We start from the raw sequence: 17,844 nt of genomic DNA, 5'->3' as shown, positions 1-17,844 counted from the left end.
GAGCCCGGGCTGCGGAAGCCGGAGGGAGCCCGGGCTGCCGAAGCCGGCGAGAGCCCGGGCTGTTCTTTTCTTCCATCCATCCGTTCACTATTTCATTTTCTATCCGTACTGTACGTATCTGTAGGTAGTAGATGTAGACAGATTTTCTTTTCTATTTTCAATTTTTTTTTATTTATTTTTTTAATATCATTTCAGTTCTATCTTGTCTTTACTGATCCTTTCCATTTTTTGAAGGACCCGTCTCTTTGGAAGAGCCTGCCGTGCCGCCAGGCGGCCACCGGGGGAGAAACGATCCGACCGACACGCCGGGTAGTCTCTCCCTGCTTTTTTTTTTTTTTAACTTATTTATTTATTTATTTTAATTGATAGATATAATTTTTTTTTTTTTTTGGGGGGGGGGTATTCTTTTATCCCCTTTTTTTCTTTTTCTTTTTTTGTTCCCCCTATTTTATTATTATTATTATTATTATTATTATTATTATTATTATTGACGCCCGGCCGACGGCGCTCTGAGGCCCGGGCACTTTTCATTTATCTGGGGTGTGCGGGTTCGTCTTTTAAAAGGGGGGAAAAATAAAAAATAAAAACTATTTAAAAAAAAACTTTCATTTATTTCCCCTCACCAGGGGGCGCCGACGAGGGGAGACCGGGGGTAGCCTCCCCGCAGCCGCCCCGGACACATCGCAAATTCACAACGGTTGATTCTTTTGTTAAAAAAAATGTACGCGGCCAGCAGGGGGCGCCGCGCGCGCGGACTGGCGGCCACCCTCGGCCGCTCGGGTACTTGGCATTTAAATCGGTGGGGTGTTTTTGTCTTTTGCCTGTTTTTTTTTTCCTCTCAATCGTGTATTCACTCGGCTGGCCAGCGGGGGGCGCCGCGGCGGGGGCACGGGGGAGGGTTCATCCGGGCAGACCGGGTACCTTTCATCTGTTTAAGGCGAGTGCTTTTTTGAAAAAAAAATTTTTCTTTTAGTCTCGTTCCGTTCTTCCCTTCAACTGGCCAGCGGGGGGCGCCGCGCGAACGGACCGGCGGCCGCCCCTGGCCGCTCGGGGACTTTGCATTCAAATGGTGTGGGGTGTTTTTGTCTTTTGCCTGTTTTTCACTTCCCCCCCTCTCAATCGTGTATTCCCTCGGCTGGCCAGCGGGGGGCGCCGCGGCGGGGACACGGGAGGGGGGGAGGGTTCATACGGGCGGACCGGGTTTGGGGCGAGTGCTTTTTTGATTTTTTTTTCTTTTAGTCTCGTTCCGTGCTTCCCTTCAACCGGCCAGCGGAGGGCGCCGCGCGCGCGGACCGGCGGCCACCCCTGGCCGCTCGGGGACTTTGCATTCAAATGGTGTGGGGTGTTTTTGTCTTTTGCCTGTTTTTCACTTTCCCCCCCCTCTCAATCGTGCATTCCCTCGGCTGGCCAGCGGGGGGCGCCGCGGCGGGGAAACGGGGGAGGGCTCATCCGGGCAGACCGGGTACCTTTCATCTGTTTGGGGCGAGTGCTTTTTTGAATTTTTTTTTCTTTTAGTCTCGTTCCGTGCTTCCCTTCATCCGGCCAGCGGGGGGCGCCGCGCACGCGGCCCGGGGGGCCTCCGTCCCGCTTACTTTCGCCCGACGGGAATTGCTTCTTTTTTTATCTGAGAGGACACACGGACTCTGCACCCCCCGCAGTGGCGTCAGGCGGCCACCGGGGGGCGCCGCTGCGGGGATCCGGGGACCGCCCGGGCGCCGCCTGCCCGTCCGCTGGGCCAAGTGGGCCGAGGCGGGTCGCGCGCCGCCGTTCCCCCCCGAGCGGCGCGGTCCGAGCCACCTCTGGCCACCGGGGGGCGCCGTCGGGTGGCGCGAGGGCTCCCCCGCCGCCGCCTCCCCCCGCACGCGTCGGGCCTCCCCCCGGGACCCCGCGGGCCGCGGCCGGCGAGCGTCCGCCTCCCGCGTGGAAGTGTCGCGGATGAGTGCGGACCGGGGCGCCCGCGGCCCACCAGCGCTTCCAGGGGCTCGGGGAGGAGAGTGGGAAGCCTGGGTCGAGCGCGCCCTCGGCCGCTCGTGTCGCTACCCGCCGGAGCACACCTCCGCCGGATCAGTAGGTACCAACGAGGCGAGCGAGAGAGCCGGGACTCTGTCCGGGGCCGATAAGCCCTTTTCCCTGGAGCTCCTGCGAAAGGACCCGAAGCAGAATAGGCACGGAGCTCGGAGAGCCGGGACTCTGTCCGGGGCCGATAAGCCCGTTTCCCTGGAGCTCCTGCGAAAGGACCCAAAGCAGAATAGGCACGGAGCTCGGAGAGCCGGGACTCTGTCCGGGGCCGATAAGCCCGTTTCCCTGGAGCTCCTGCGAAAGGACCCGAAGCAGAATGGGCACGGAGCTCGGAGAGCCGGGACTCTGTCCGGGGCCGATAAGCCCGTTTCCCTGGAGCTCCTGCGAAAGGACCCGAAGCAGAATAGGCACGGAGCTCGGAGAGCAGCAGGGCCGGGGCCCTCTCCCATCCATAGGCTGCCCAGGCAGGGCTCCAGTACCAGCTCTCCCCGTCCGACTGCCTCCTCTCTGGTAGCGGAGAGCGGACGCAGTCGGACTCCTGGACCGGGGCCCCGGGAGAGGGTTTGGGAGAGCCCTGCCGGGAGCCACCCGGACGGGCCCGTGCGGACGGGCGCGCGGCGCCCCCCGGTGGTCGAAGGCGGAACCGCGGAGGTCTCTCTCTCTCTACGGGACTTCCAGCCTCCCGTTCCCCCGACTCGCGGAAGTTCAGCAGATGAGTGCGGACGGGCGCCCCTCGGGCCGGGAGGCGCCTCCGGGAGCCCGGGGAAGCGTCGGAGGACGCTCCGCGAGAGCGTCGCGCGCGCCGCCCGTCCCGCTACGCCCGAGGGAACCGGCCAGAGAGCATCACAGGTGGCGAACAGAGTCAAGCCGGAAAAGAGAACTCGGAGGGCTGCGGTTGACGCGAGAGAAGGGCCCCCGTCTCCTTTTTCCGCAACCCGATCGATGTGGCACCCCGCGCCCCGGCGGGGAGGGACGATCGCTCGGCCGGAACCCAGGGGTCTCGGCCGGCTCCAGGCGAACCCGACCCTCCCTCTGCCCACGGCGCGCCCGGAGAGGGCGTCCGGTCCCCAGGCGTCCGCCCGAGCGCTCCGGTTTCCGGAGCCGGGCGGGCCCCGCACCCGTACCCCGTGCGGCGCGGTCTGCTCCGTCCGCCGGCACCCGCAGACGTCCGACGCCGCCAGGGGTGCCGGGGAAGCGTCCCCCTCGCCCAGCGAAGGGCGCTCGCCCCCGGACCCCGGCGGAGCACACGATTTCCCAGGAACCGAACGAGCGTCGCATCGAGATCTGAGGACGCGGCCAGCCCCGACGGCCGCTCCTCGCAGCCCCAGGAGAGGGCCCTGCGCGCCGCCCCCGCTCCGGCGAGGCGGCCGCATGGAAGGGTTCGCCCGCCGGGCCTCCCCCGCCGCGGACGGGAGGGCCGGACGGGGCGGAGGTCAGAGCCAAAGAGAGAGAGAGAGCGCGGGAGAAGGAGCCGAGTCTGGCGGCAGGGCGAGAGAGAAGCGCAGACTCGGAGCGAGACCGTCCAGGAGACGCAGGGAGAGCGGGAGGCGCTTTTCGGAGGGAGCCGGCGGAAGCCGAGGTCGCCCGTGCGCCAGGCGGCGGCATCCCGGAAGGGCGACGGAGCCCCGCGAGATGGAACCTCTTTACACACCCTTTCACCCCCCCGGGACAAGATGAAACCTGTCAGGAGTAGATCGGGATGAGGTGGGGCTGGGGGCAGTTGCTGCCGTCCCAGCGAAAAAAACCACCCCCCAGGACGGCTTGCACCGGTTTCCTAGCGAACAGGTTGTTGGGTGAGGCGAAAACAGGCGAAATCGAGCGTGGTGACGTCGCCCTCCCCGGGGTGTCCGCCCGACGGCGCGGGGCGGCCTGGCCCCGCCGTCCACTCTGACTCCGAGCTTCCCAATTGGCCCTGACCGGGGACGGCCGTCCTCCTCCTCCTCCCGTCGCCCTTTTCCGAGGGCCCGCTCGGCCGAGACCCGCCCCGGTCCGCCCCGCCGCGCGCCGGCGGACAGAGCCCGGTCCGGCGGACCCGCCGCTTTCGAGACGGCGCGCGCCGCGGCCCCCGACGTTCGGGCGCGCGCCGGCCGATACCGAGAGCTACCTGGTTGATCCTGCCAGTAGCATATGCTTGTCTCAAAGATTAAGCCATGCACGTGTAAGTACACACGGCCGGTACAGTGAAACTGCGAATGGCTCATTAAATCAGTTATGGTTCCTTTGATCGCTCGACCCCGTTACTTGGATAACTGTGGTAATTCTAGAGCTAATACATGCCGACGAGCGCTGACCCCCAGGGATGCGTGCATTTATCAGTCCAAGACCAATCCGGGGGTTCCCGGCGGGTTGGCCCCGGCCTCCCGCCGCCCCCGGCCTCTCTGGCGACTCTAGATAACCTCGGGCCGATCGCACGTCCCCGTGACGGGGACGACGCATTCGGATGTCTGCCCTATCAACTTACGATGGTACTTTCTGCGCCTACCATGGTGACCACGGGTAACGGGGAATCAGGGTTCGATTCCGGAGAGGGAGCCTGAGAAACGGCTACCACAACCAAGGAAGGCAGCAGGCGCGCAAATTACCCACTCCCGACTCGGGGAGGTAGTTACGAAAAATAACAATACAGGACTCTTTCGAGGTCCTGTAATTGGAATGAGTACACTTTAAATCCTTTAACGAGGACCCATTGGAGGGCAAGTCTGGTGCCAGCAGCCGCGGTAATAGGTTGTGTGAAGCTGAGCTCCAGAGAACCGTGCATAGGCCGAAGCCAGGACTTTTCCTGGGGGATCTTCCCCAGAATCATGGAGCCTCCTGGGGCCGCTTCCCAGGAGAGTCCCCTGCCTGCAGGGCCTGGCCCTGGTCCTTCCCCTGATCCATCTGGGGGCCGTAGCAGGCAGGGTGAGAATACGGAGACGAGATGGAGAGCCTTAGGGGGTGGCCCGGCCGGGGTACCCCCAAAAAATTAGGCTGAGAAAGGGGTGGCTTTTCCCCCTAATAAAGATACCGGTGCTTCAGCTGAGGAGGCTTTGGGCCCAGGAGGTGAATACGGGCCCATATTACCTAGTGGCCGAAGGCTTATAGCGCCAAGTAAGCTGAACCCCAGTGTGGTTCTGGTCCCCTGTGTGATTGGGGGGGCCAAGAAACCTGAAGAGCTGAGGGGCCCAGCAGCTGCGGAGGGGCCACATGCCTGCAAGGTGGTTGAGTTGCCGAATACTGGGAAAGAAATGGATAATGTTTCTGCTGTTTCCCTGATGGAGTGTGCTGCACCTGCACTACAAGTCTCAGCAGACAACAAGAGACTATGTGCTCACATTAAAACAACTGTAATGCAGCATGATACAGATACAGTGGAAAATAGTGCTTTATTAATGCATGAAGGTGAGGAAACAAAGGAAATGGTGCAATCAGCTCCTGTCTCACCTGTAATGTCTGCAGTGGAGCTGGATGTCAACTCAGTCCCTGGGTGCGGCGTGGAGGTGCTGCAGACAGCGGTCGTGCCTGTGGAGGAAGATCAGCGGGGACCTGGCTCTGTGGCAGCGGCGGGAGGCCCGGTGAAGTGGGCGAAGACTGTGGATCCTTTGCAGCCGGTGTGTGAAGTGGAGAGCCGGCAGGATCCGTTGCAGCAGCCCGTCGGCGGGTCTCGCCGGCCGGAAGTGGAGGACGGGGACCAGGCGCTGCTGCGGGTGGACTGTTTGGCCTCCTCCGTACTGTGTGGGGAGATTGCTGGGCCGTCGCTGGCAGCCGCGGGTGAGAGTCTGTTGGTTGCCGGGAGGCAGCGGCTGTTAGCGGCGGCTGGCGGGGGAGAGCGGGTCCCGGAGCGGCGGCTGCGTGTGACGTCACAGGGGGCTGGAGGCTCGGCTCCCGAAGTAGCTGGGAGTCGGTCCTCCAGCTCAGAGGGGCAGGGGAACATATGTGTGGAGGGAGGGGGGTGCGGGCAAAGCCCGGTGCTAAAGTCTAAGGAAGGGGAGCTGGAGGGAACAGGTTACATGGCACCAAAATGCATGCCAGCAGGGGGGTGCGGGCAAAGCCCGGTGCTAAAATCCAAGGAGGTGGAGCCAGAGGGTGCATCAGGGGGAAAAGTGTACAAAATATCAGGGGAGTGCGGGCAGAGCCCGGGAACGAGTCCCAGGGAGCTGGTGTCTGTATCAAAATGTATAACAGCAGGGGGGTGCGGGCAAAGCCCGGAGCTGGAATCTGTTGTTGTGCAGGATGTAATGGATTCCCAGTCTGCAGCTGTAAGAGTGGGTGGGATGGAAAGTGTGGTGCTGGAGTCATCTATGCAGCAAGGTCCAGATGTGCAGATGGAGGTTTCTGTGGCTGCAAGTGGGGAGGTGGTTTTGCAGCAGTTGGAAGGGTCGGTGTTGTCTGATGGGGTAGGGCAAGATGCGGATATGCAGCAGCGGGATTGTGTTGACACACCGCTGCCGTCAGTGTCAATAGATATGGTTGAAGGGCAGGAGGGTGCTCAGGTGGGGGTGGTCCCTTCTGTTGGTGTTGATCCGAATACGGTGTTGTCAACTCTGGAGGCTGAGATAGCCAGGCTCAAAAGGGCGGTTGGGGTTAAAAGGAGGAGTAGGAACCGGGCATATAGCCGGGAAAGACCGGTACTGTCTGCCGAGCTGGCTAGCTTGGAGGGGGAGCTATGTGCCAAAATAGCGGAGTTGCGGGAATGGCAGTCCAAATCAGTAACTATGGAGTCCAAGGTGGAATCATCTGTGGAGTTACCTCCAAATAAGCCTGGCGGAGTTACAGTGGCGGCTGAGATTGAGCACCCCCTATATACCTCCATCCGTAACTTGGAGGGGGAGGCGGAGTCTTCTGTGGCAGGTGTAGGATGTGTGGAGGGTTTAGGGGTGCAGCCTGGTCCTGTGGTGGATGGTGAGGAGGCTGTGGAGAGTGTCACTGAAGGGATTGGGAATAGGGCTGTGAGTGAGGATGTAGTGGTAGGGAAGGTGCTGGGTGGCCTGGTCCCTCAGGTTGGTGAGCTGGTGGCCAAACCGACGGTGCTAGCCCAAGGGCTCCCAAGCCTTGACAGGAGCAAGTTAAGTCCTGGTCAGAGGCAAGTTGTGGAGTCAATATATGGTGACAAGCTGGCTGTTCCTGCAAGGGTGGGGGTTGCTCTGGCAGCCATGGAGACCGTACAGCGCAGGTTGACCTTAGGTGGGGATGGAGGGGTGGAGGGTGTTTCGGGGAAACAGGCACCATCAAACCCGTTAGTCTCAGGGCCAATATCATATGCTGGTGTGGCGAATGGGCCCCGGAGGCTCCCTCAGCAGGGGCCAATGGCTGGACAACCAGTAAAAGCGCCGCAACGCGGTGCAGTTGAAGTGGCTTGGGGAGGGTCCACCTCCGTGCAGGGCGGATTTTTTGAAAGATTTGTTTTCTTTAGGTTTCTCCGCAAATGATTTATTTGCGTGTATCCATCCTGTTGGGACCCCGGAATATGACGTTAGCTTTGTTACTTACAATGGCTTACAGGCCTTTTGGTCTAAGTGGGGATCAGCCAAGTTGCAGGAGCCCTGGGTGAAGTTCAAAGCTTACGCCATTACCAGACAAGAAAGGACCAAGATAACTATTTTGGTCCGAAATGAATCATTAAGCGAAGCAGACCTGAACTTTTGGATCAGGAGGTTCGTAGAGAAGGTCATTTCCCCGGTGGAGAAGGTCCCGGGGGCAATGGGCGTGTGGGGGGGTGCATGGTCAGCTACAGTCAAACTTGCGAATGGTGGCCATGTACCCTCTGCTGCTTACATTGGGAGGGACCGCATCCAATGTTTCTACCCCGGGCAGCCTCGGACGTGCCATAGGTGTGGTGATTTTAGGCACTTTAGCCGAGACTGCCCGGAGGTAAAGTGTTCAAAGTGTGGTAAGCTAGGGCATGTGTCCCGGGATTGTGATACCATCTCCTGCAACTTGTGCGGGATGGAAGGGCACCCATACAGTAGATGCCCTGAAGCCTTCCATAACATGGCCATGGATGAGGAGTTGGTGGAGGTTGTGAGGAGGGTGGAGAGTGAGGTCCTAGGTCCGAATGTTGTGCCATTGCAGACTGTGGTGGTGCCTCCTGTTGTGGCTCCCATGGAGGTGGCAGGTCCGTCGGGGGTCCCGGTGGGGGGTGCTGTGCAGATGGTTGCATTGGCCGTACCTGAGGAATCCCCCTTTAAGCTGGTGGAGAAGGGCAAAGGTGGGAAAGCAAAGAAAAAGGGTAAAGATGGTGGCGAGGTGGTAATAACCAACCGTTTCTTTGTTCTTTCCAGTGACGAGGAGGAGGGGGAGATAGTTAGGGAGGAGTCAGGGGATTTGGTCTTAAAATCTAGAAAACTCAGACAGAGGAGGAGGGCAACTGGTGTTTCCCCATATCAGAGCAGGCCTAGAGGGAAGATTGAAAAGGTGGGGGTAGAGCTGGTGGTAGGTCAGCCGGTAACTAGTAAGGGGAAGGAAGAAAAGGTTTCGCAAGTGCAAAAACTAGTTCCGCGGGTAGGCCCTAAGGTGGGTGATGGGGTGGAGCCTGTGGGAGTTATTGGTCCTGTAGATCTGCCTGGATCTCTGGAACAGGGATCGCCCTTGATTAAAGAGGGTGTCCCTGGGCCTGGTCCGGGTCAGATACCGTTGGCCAATCCTGTGGTGGACCCTGCCCCGTAGCCTCCAGATGGGGGTGGGGGGTTGTCCGCTGCACCTGGTAAGGATAGTGATGAGGAGGTTACTCTTGGAGAGGACGAGGTGGTTCCTCCGGGAGTCAGTGTGAAGCGGTGGGGATCGTCGGAAGATGTGTCCCCCCGACAAGTGAAGAGGAAGTGATGAGGTCCTGCTTTCAATAACCCTGTAAAGATGGCTTCCCAGCCCATTAGATTTGCCACTATTAATGTGGCGTCTATAATGTCCGAACGGGCTCGTTACATGGCTTATAATTTTTTCGACACGGTTGAGGTCGATTTTTTATTTTTGCAAGAGACTAGGGTAGGTCGACTAGCTGATCTCCACAAAGCGAAAGCTGAGTGGAGACGTGGTCCCTCCTATTGGTCTCTTGCGGCCGAGCCGTACGGTGGGTTGGCGGTGCTTTTTACCGGCATGATAACTGTCCAACGGGTTATTGAGATCCAAGTAGGCAGATGTATGGTTTTGGATGTCAACCTGAGAGGGCACGACCTGAGGCTTATCAACATCTATGGTCCCCAGACTAAATGGGACAGGAAGTGTCTTTTCGGGGAGATAAAACCATATCTTTTTTCGGCCCGGCAGATAATCTTTGGTGGTGATTTTAACACCGTCCTTAGGCCTAAAGATAGGGGAGGCTAAAAGACTACTCTGGGCTATGATTCCCTTTTTTTAGCTGGTATGGTTAGACAGGCTGGTCTGGTGGATGTGCACATTCGCCATTTCCCAGACCTCACGGGTTTCACTTATTTTAGAGGTAGATGTAGGAGTAGGATAGATAGGTTTTTCGTTAAGGAGAGTTCGAAAACTTCGGCTCCGGTGCTGAAGCTAGTAGAATTCTCCGATCACGTTTTCCTGTGTGCATCCTTGAACGCCTCGGAAACTCCTCAGAAGGGTCGGGGCCTGTGGCGTCTGAACTCTGAACTTCTGAAGGAGGATGAGATCAGACAGTCTTTCAGGGACTTCTTTCAATCTCAGGAGTCACTTTTGGAGGCAGGTTGGAGTAGGTCTGAGTGGTGGGAGGTATGCAAGAGGAGGGCTCGCAGCTTTTTCCGTAACCTCGTAGCCAAAAGAAACTTGTTAAAAAGGAATGTCTACCATGCCTTGAGAAAGAAACTGGATTTTTTAATCTCTGAGCAGGGAGATAGTGGGGAGATCTCCCGGGTAAAGGTCCAGATGAAAGAGTATCAGTATGACCGGTACGCGTCCTTGGTTCTGGAAAGGGATTATGGTAAGTACCACTCGCCTGATCCCTACCAGAACTGTAGGAACTCGGTTAACTGCAAGGAGGTGAGGGGGTTGTGTGATGACCGGGGTGTCCTTCGTGAGGATAAGGAAGGCATTCTGGAAGTTGTGCGATCCTTTTACTCTGATCTTTTATCTGAGAAACTGCTCATCAGAGCAAGGATGGAACGGTTTCTGAGGGAGACTCCAGGTCTCGAGAATTTCGGTAGTTCTCTTGATTCCCTTGGGGATTTGATAACAGTGGATGAGGTTAGGAAGGCCATAGACTCCCTGTCTATGAAGAAGGCCCCAGGTCCGGATGGGTTAACCTCCGAGTTTTATAAGATCTTTGGTGACCTCCTGGCCCCGCGTCTTATGGAAGTGTTTAATGAAAGCCTGGGTGAGGGTTTGCTCCCTCCTTCCATGAGATTGTCTGCTCTTATCCTGCTCTCTAAGGGGAAGGATCCGTCCCGTATTGAGAATTGGCGCCCCATCGCCCTTCTTAACACGGATCGCAAGATTCTGGCAAAGGTACTGTTCAATAGGCTGATGGAAGTTTCCGGGTCTTTACTTTCTCCCTCCCAGCACTGTACTGTGAAGGGCCGGAGCACTTTTAGTGCCGTCCTTGGCGTCCGGGAGGCCGTGGAACGGTGCCGTGCTGAGAGATGGGGAAAATATTTGCTGGCACTGGATCAGTCAAAGGCTTTTGATAGGGTCAATCACGAGTACCTGTGGGCTCTGCTAGTACGGTATGGCCTCCCGGTAAGGGTGGTTGATTGGCTGCGAGTTGTCTATAGGCAAGCCGAGAGCTTCCCTCTGATAAATGGTTGGGTAGGTCCTGCTTTTACGGTGGATTCTGGTGTCAGGCAGGGTTGCCCCCTGAGCCCCCTCCTATATGTTTTCGCCATCGACCCCTTCATTAGAAGGCTGGAGGGTGGCATAGTAAAGGGTGTCCGTTTGAGCCAGAGTTTTTCACTGGAAGTGGTGGCTTACGCGGACGATGTCACAGTTGTCTTGTCGGATCCATCTGAAGCGTGTGCTGTGATGTCGTCTGTCCAGGAATACTCGGATGCTTCGGGTTCCCCGGTCAATCAGGAAAAGAGTGAGGTTTTCTGGATGGGGGAGGGGGGTCAGGAGTTTGACCTTCCGGATGGCCTCCCCCGGGCGAGCCAGGAGATCAAAGTTTTAGGCATCAGATTTGGCCCTGGCGATTATGCCACTCGAAATTGGGATCTTAGACTGGATGAGGCCGGCCGGAAGGTAGAGCAATGGAAGAGATGGAAGCTGTCTCTTAGGGAAAGGGTTGACTTGATCAAAACTTTTCTGATTCCGGTCTTTTTGTATGTCAGCTACGTGTGCCTCTTGCCAGAGTCTAGATGGACCAAGATTTATGCTCTGTTTTTTCAGATGCTCTGGGGAAACAGGCTGAATATGATTAAGAGGACTGTCACCTACAGATCGAGGAGGGAAGGAGGCCTGGGAATGGTCAACCCAGTGCTATTCTTTTTGTTGACCTTTCTTAAATTGCATTTGGAAAGTCTCCAGTTGGAGACTCCTCCTCGATGGGTAGAGGGTTTTAGAACCTGGATGTTTCCCTTCCTCAACGCCTGGCTAGAAGGAGGGAGCGTAAAGAGTTTGAGAGTCAGGCATGGATACCTCCCGACCTACGTGGCTCCTAGCTTGAAAGTGACAAGGCGATGGGGCCTGGAAGCGGGGGAGGTCAAAAACTCCTCTAGAAGGGAGCTGGAGAGGAGAGTTTTGCGGTCTCATTTCTGGGAACCGCTGGCACTGAAAGACTGCCCGGGTAGTTTGTCTTCAGATGGGCTGGCTCTGGTTAACTCTCAGAGAATCCCGCTGAAGTTTCGTGACATTGCCTGGCTCTCCTTTCACGGAAGGCTCTACGTGAGAGGAAACCTGAAGTACAGAAATGCTGATGATCGTGGCTGCCCACGGGAGGAATGTCCGGGGGAGGAGGAGACAATGGACCATTTCTTGCTCAGGTGTCCTTTCAATGTGGAGGTTTACAGGAGAGTGTCTAGAGCCTTGGGCATCCCGGGCCTTTCGGGTCTTAGTTACCCTGAGTGGGTTTACGGGGCGTTCAAGAGAGTGGGTCACTTTGATTTAACCACTTTGTTTTTAGTTAGTGTAGTGATTAGGTACTTCACGTGGAATGCACGGTGTCAGGTATCAATCAGGCAAAAAGTCCTCCCTTGTGAAGTGGTGGCGGGTGATATTCTTCACGAGGTATGGAAGATAAGGGATCTGGAGAAGCGCCGGATGGATGCCGTGGGGTGGTCTAGGTTGTGGCGGAACCTTAGGCCTCCTTGATGGGTGGTTGAAGTCCGGTGTCTTATCCAGCTATGGCTTTTTCTGTCCTTCACGACCCCCCGTAGATTTTGAGATCTAATTTGGTTTTTGAAATATGGGTTGCGTATATCTGAGAAGCTTTTTCACTTCCTCTTAGCTTACATTGTAAATAAGTGTGATAGAGTTTGTTAAAGTTTGTTTTGGTGACGGCCCCATTTTTGTTTTTAATTTAGCCTCTATTTGAATGGACTTTGGGAGGCTTTCCCTACAAGGACTATGAGTCGATGGACTTGATTTTTACCCAAGATGGGGCTGTTTTGTTTTTTGTACAGGCTGGTTTTTGTATAGTTTTGGTTTTGTATATATTTGTACAGCTTTGTTGTGAGTTTTTTCAAATAAAAATATTTCCAGCTCCAATAGCGTATATTAAAGTTGCTGCAGTTAAAAAGCTCGTAGTTGGATCTCGGGATCGAGCTGGCGGTCCGCCGAAAGGCGAGCTACCGCCTGTCCCAGCCCCAGCCTCTCGGCGCCTCCCCGATGCTCTTGACTGAGTGTCCCGGGGGCCCGAAGCGTTTACTTTGAAAAAATTAGAGTGTTCAAAGCAGGCCCGGTCGCCTGGATACTTCAGCTAGGAATAATGGAATAGGACTCCGGTCTCCTATTTTGTTGGTTTTCGGAACTGGAGCCATGATTGAGAGGGACGGCCGGGGGCATCCGTATTGTGCCGCTAGAGGTGAAATTCACGTCACGTTGGTGGTGGGGATGGTAGTGATAAGTAAAGAGAAGATTTCTGTCATCCTACCTGATAACCTAGAAACATGGATATCCAACCCATATGATGTTTCACAATTAATGTGGCTTCTGATCCTTCAGAGCAGGCTCATTGTATGGCCTGTGATTTTTTTCAGCACGGTTGAGGTTGATTTTTTGTTATTGCAAAAGACAAGGATAAGTAGCTTGGCTACCCTTCACATAGTCAAAAGTGTGCAGAGGCATGGGCCACCCTGCTGACCTCTTTGCAGTCTCTTTGTGGGGTGACAGTACTTGTTACTGATATAATAACCATGCACAAGGTTATAGAACAGTGATGGCTAACCTTGACACTCCAGCAGTTGTTGAATTACACATCCCAGCATGCCCTGCATCAGTTTTAGCATGGCCAAATAAAACTGTAGCAAGGCATGCTGGGATATGTAGTTCAACAACAGCTGGAGTGTCAAGGTTAGCCATCACCGTTCTAGAACTACAGGTAGGAAGATGTATGATTTTGGATATCAGCTTGAGAAGGCATGACCTGAGACTAATAAACAGCTATGATCCGCAGATTGCATTGGACAGCAAATTATTTTTCAAGAGAATAAAACCATTAATTTTTACTGCCCTACAAATCTTTTTGTTGGAGTTTTCAGTGCTGTAGTTAGACCAAAAGACAGGGGAGGGGAGACAGGGGAGGGGAGACAGGGGAGGGGAGACAGCGGAGCTTCAAAAAGAAGATAGATTGTTGGGAGGGGCTGGGAAAGACCTGGCAGTCTTGGTGCACGTTGGCACCAATGACAAAGTTAGCGGAAGGTGGGATGTCCTTAAGAAAGACTATAGGGACTAAGGAAAGAAACTGAAGGCAAGGACATCTAAGGTAATATTCTCGGAATTATTACCCGTGCCACGCGCTAGTCCAGGTAGTCAGAGGGAGATTAGGGAGGTAAATGTGTGGCTAAGGGATTGGTGCAGGAAAAAGGGGTTTGTCTTCCTGGAACACTGGGCGTACTTCTCAGTCAGGCGCCATCTCTTTTGTTGTGACGGATTGCACCTGACTGAGGAGGGGGCAGCGGTGCTCGGGGGAAGGATGGTTAGAAGGTTGAAGTAGATTTTAAACTAGAAGCCTGGGGGGAGGGTTTAGCTAGAAACTACGGGTCATGCAGTGAAAATAGTGGGGATGGCGATAGTAAACGAAATGGGGGAGGGTAAGAGCAGGCGGTATGGTTACTAACATGGGTACTAAAAGAGATTTTACCAAAGCACTAACCAATGACGATTACAGGTCATCATTGCTACATAAGGTGAAAGATGTCCCTAACGCAAGGGAAAATACTTATCTTAGTTGTATGTATGTAAACGCCAGAAGCATTACTGGTAAAAAGGATGAACTAGAAAAACTTGCAGCAAGCAAACAGTATGATATTATAGGCATTACTGAAACTTGGTGGGACGAATCTCATGATTGGACTGTCAATCTAGAGGGCTATACACTGTTTAGGAGAGACAGACTAAATAAAAAGGGTGGAGGGGTGTGTCTTTACGTAAAGCCGTTTTTAAAACCTGATATACGGGAAGATATTCAGGAGGGGACTGTAGACACTGTCGAGACATTATGGGTAGAAATTGCATGCAGGGAAAAAGGAATAAAAAAGTTAGTATTGGGAGTATGCTATAGGCCACCTGGAATCAACGCATCTGATGAGGAATTGTTACTAAAGCAAATGCAGGAGTAGGATGGGAGATTTTAACTATCCAGAGATAAACTGGAAAAACTAAAAACTAATATAATCCATATAATTAGACCATATAAGAGAGCGCATTTAATGAATGACAATTTTTTCCAACTTTAAAAAAGGATATATAATATCCAAACATAAATAAAAACAATTGTGTCATATAATAAAACCACAATGATAAGTCCTTAATGATCACCTATATAAACCACCAGAAATGTATAGACAATAGAGTCTCTACTGGAGCATGCTGATAATGTCCAAAGTTCCAACAAAGTACAGATGTATATATATTTCAGCGTAACTCCTGCTGACAGGAGGACTTCAGAAATTGTGCATATTTAATAGCAATGATGGAACATAGTTCTCCTTGGTAGTAAATCACAATTTGTGAGGGAGGGAGGACGCGGCCGATGGCGGTGGTGATGTTTCAGCGTTGCAGCTGTCCCAATGCTGTGGATAATCACCAGGGTTATCAAGAATGTGGTTGAACCCTTAACGCGTTTCTCCGACGTCTATCCTGTTGGTTTCCTCAGAAGATATTCCCAGTCCATGGGAATAATGATATTTAAACAAGCAACAGCCAATCGGTGTTCGTCATCCACATGATAAGCAAATTCCCAACAGATGTGAATTAATAAAAAATAGTGTGGTTTCCAATAAGCTTTTTTGCTGCTCTTCACATTAGTTTATTGCAATCTTAAGACTTATTCAAATGTTATACTAAACATACACACTATAACATATCAAAATATTAACATATTAAAATATTAAAACATAATTATATATATAATTAATTTATAATAATTGGTTAGGCATCACGGAGAGATAAGATTTGGTATTCTATTAATACCTTAGATATTACTTACTACACCATAATTACAAAGAGCTGCTGTGGCTCAACACACTAATGCTGATATTAACCAACCACAGAGACCTGGGTTCGAATCTCACCTAGGAGCAAAGTATTTTTGTTATTGTTATTTAATTATTGCAAAATATAATTTTAAATTTTAAAGTTGTTACTTTTATATTTGCTACAATCAACAAGGAGTCCGTATAAAAAAGGAAAAAAATTATATAATAGCTAATTTCTACCCATATGGTACATATTAATATAATGATAATGTATAGGCAATATAATCCTAGTTAGGGATTAAATGCATAATGATTTTCTTTTATTACTCCTTTAATATTGATTATTTATCATTGTATATGTACCATAATCATATTTAAATATTTTATTATGTCAAAACTATACATTTTAAATAATTTTCAAAAGAATATTTTTCCAAAAAATATTTTTCAAAAAAATATATAAAAAGAGAGTGACAAAGGAGATAAAGATAAATTTCAGAGCAGATATGTATTAGAATAACAATAGACCATCCATTGAAGATATCACATATAAGAAATTTATGCACAACAAATTTATTCCTATCAAGTAACTTATACCCTTGAACCAGAAGAACAAAACTACAAAGGAAAAATATATAATTAAAAACAAAAATTGTGTAAATGAATAATAACCACTAATGGAGATTAAATATTATTCATTTCCACACAGTCATTTAGGCCGCTTGGAAATAGGGTACCCAGGGTATAGATCCAGAAAGCCTCACGTTTACAGAGGAGGTTGTATCTATCCCCACCTCTAGTAGTGGGCTTAATGTACTCTATACCCTGCACCCTAATACTGTTGATATCCCCACCATGAAAATCAATCACATGTCTCACTAGACTATGTGAACTAGTACCTCTAAGAATATTATTTTTGTGTTCCAAAAACCTTGTGTGCAACATACGTGTCGTGCGGCCCACGTACTGGATCCCGCAGACACAATTAATTACATAAATTACATAATTAGAACGACAATCTATAACACCCCGTATCTCAGATTGAGTCCCATAGTTATTAGTGATGAGCGGGTTCGGTTTCTCAGAAACCGAACCCCCCCGAACTTCACCTTGTTTACACGGGTCCGAGGCAGGTTCGAACCTTCCCGCCTTGCTCGGCTAACCCGAGCACGCCCGAACGTCATCATCCCGCTGTCGGATTCTCGCGAGATTCGGATTCTATATAAGCAGCCGCGCGTCGCCGTCATTTTCACTCGTGCATTGGAGATGATAGGGAGAGGACGTGGCTGGCGTCCTCTCCGTTTATTGTAGAAGACTGAACTTGATTCATTGGTTGTTTATTGCTTAATTGTGGGGAGGATTGGGGAGCAGCTGTTAGGAGTACAGTGCAGAGTTTTGCTGATAAGTGACCACCAGTTTTTATCCGTTCTCTTCCTGAAAAAAACGCTCCATACCATATCTGTGCTCAGTGTGCTGCATAATATATCTGTGCTGAGTGCTCACACTGCTTAATTGTGGGGACTGGGGAGCAGCTATAGCAGGAGTACAGTGCAGAGTTTTGCTGACAGTGACAACCAGTATACGTTGTCTGCCTGAAAAACACTCCATATCTGTGCTCAGTGTGCTGCTTTATTGTGAGGACTGGGAGTGGGGACCACCAGTATAATTAATATTATATTGGAGGAGTACAGTGCAGAGTGCACTGCTGTACCTACCTCTGTGTCGTCATCCATTAAGTATACTATCCATCTACATTCTATACCTGTGGTGCATTTTAGTTTTGCAGTTTGCTGACAGTGTCCACCACTATACTATATATAGCAGTACGGTAGGCCACTGCTGTACCTACCTCTGTGTCGTCACTCGTCATCCATTAAGTATACTATCCATCTACATTCTATACCTGTGGTGCATTTTAGCTTTGCAGTTTGCTGACAGTGTCCACCAGTATACTATATATAGCAGTACGGTAGGCCACTGCTGTACCTACCTCTGTGTCGTCACTCGTCATCCATTAAGTATACTATCCATCTACATTCTATACCTGTGGTGCATTTTAGTTTTGCAGTTTGCTGACAGTGTCCACCAGTATACTATATATAGCAGTACGGTAGGCCACTGCTGTACCTACCTCTGTGTCGTCACTCGTCATCCATTAAGTATACTATCCATCTACATTCTATACCTGTGGTGCATTTTAGACAGTTTTGCTGACAGTGTCCACCAGTTTATTTTATATATATATATATATATATATATATATATACTTATAGCAGTACGGTAAAAGAGTAAT

This window comes from Pseudophryne corroboree, chromosome 3, assembly GCF_028390025.1.
Source record: "Pseudophryne corroboree isolate aPseCor3 chromosome 3, aPseCor3.hap2, whole genome shotgun sequence".
NCBI classification, from domain to species: Eukaryota; Metazoa; Chordata; class Amphibia; order Anura; family Myobatrachidae; genus Pseudophryne; species Pseudophryne corroboree.
The sequence above is the reverse complement of the archived record's forward strand: the minus strand, read 5'-3'. Positions refer to the sequence as shown.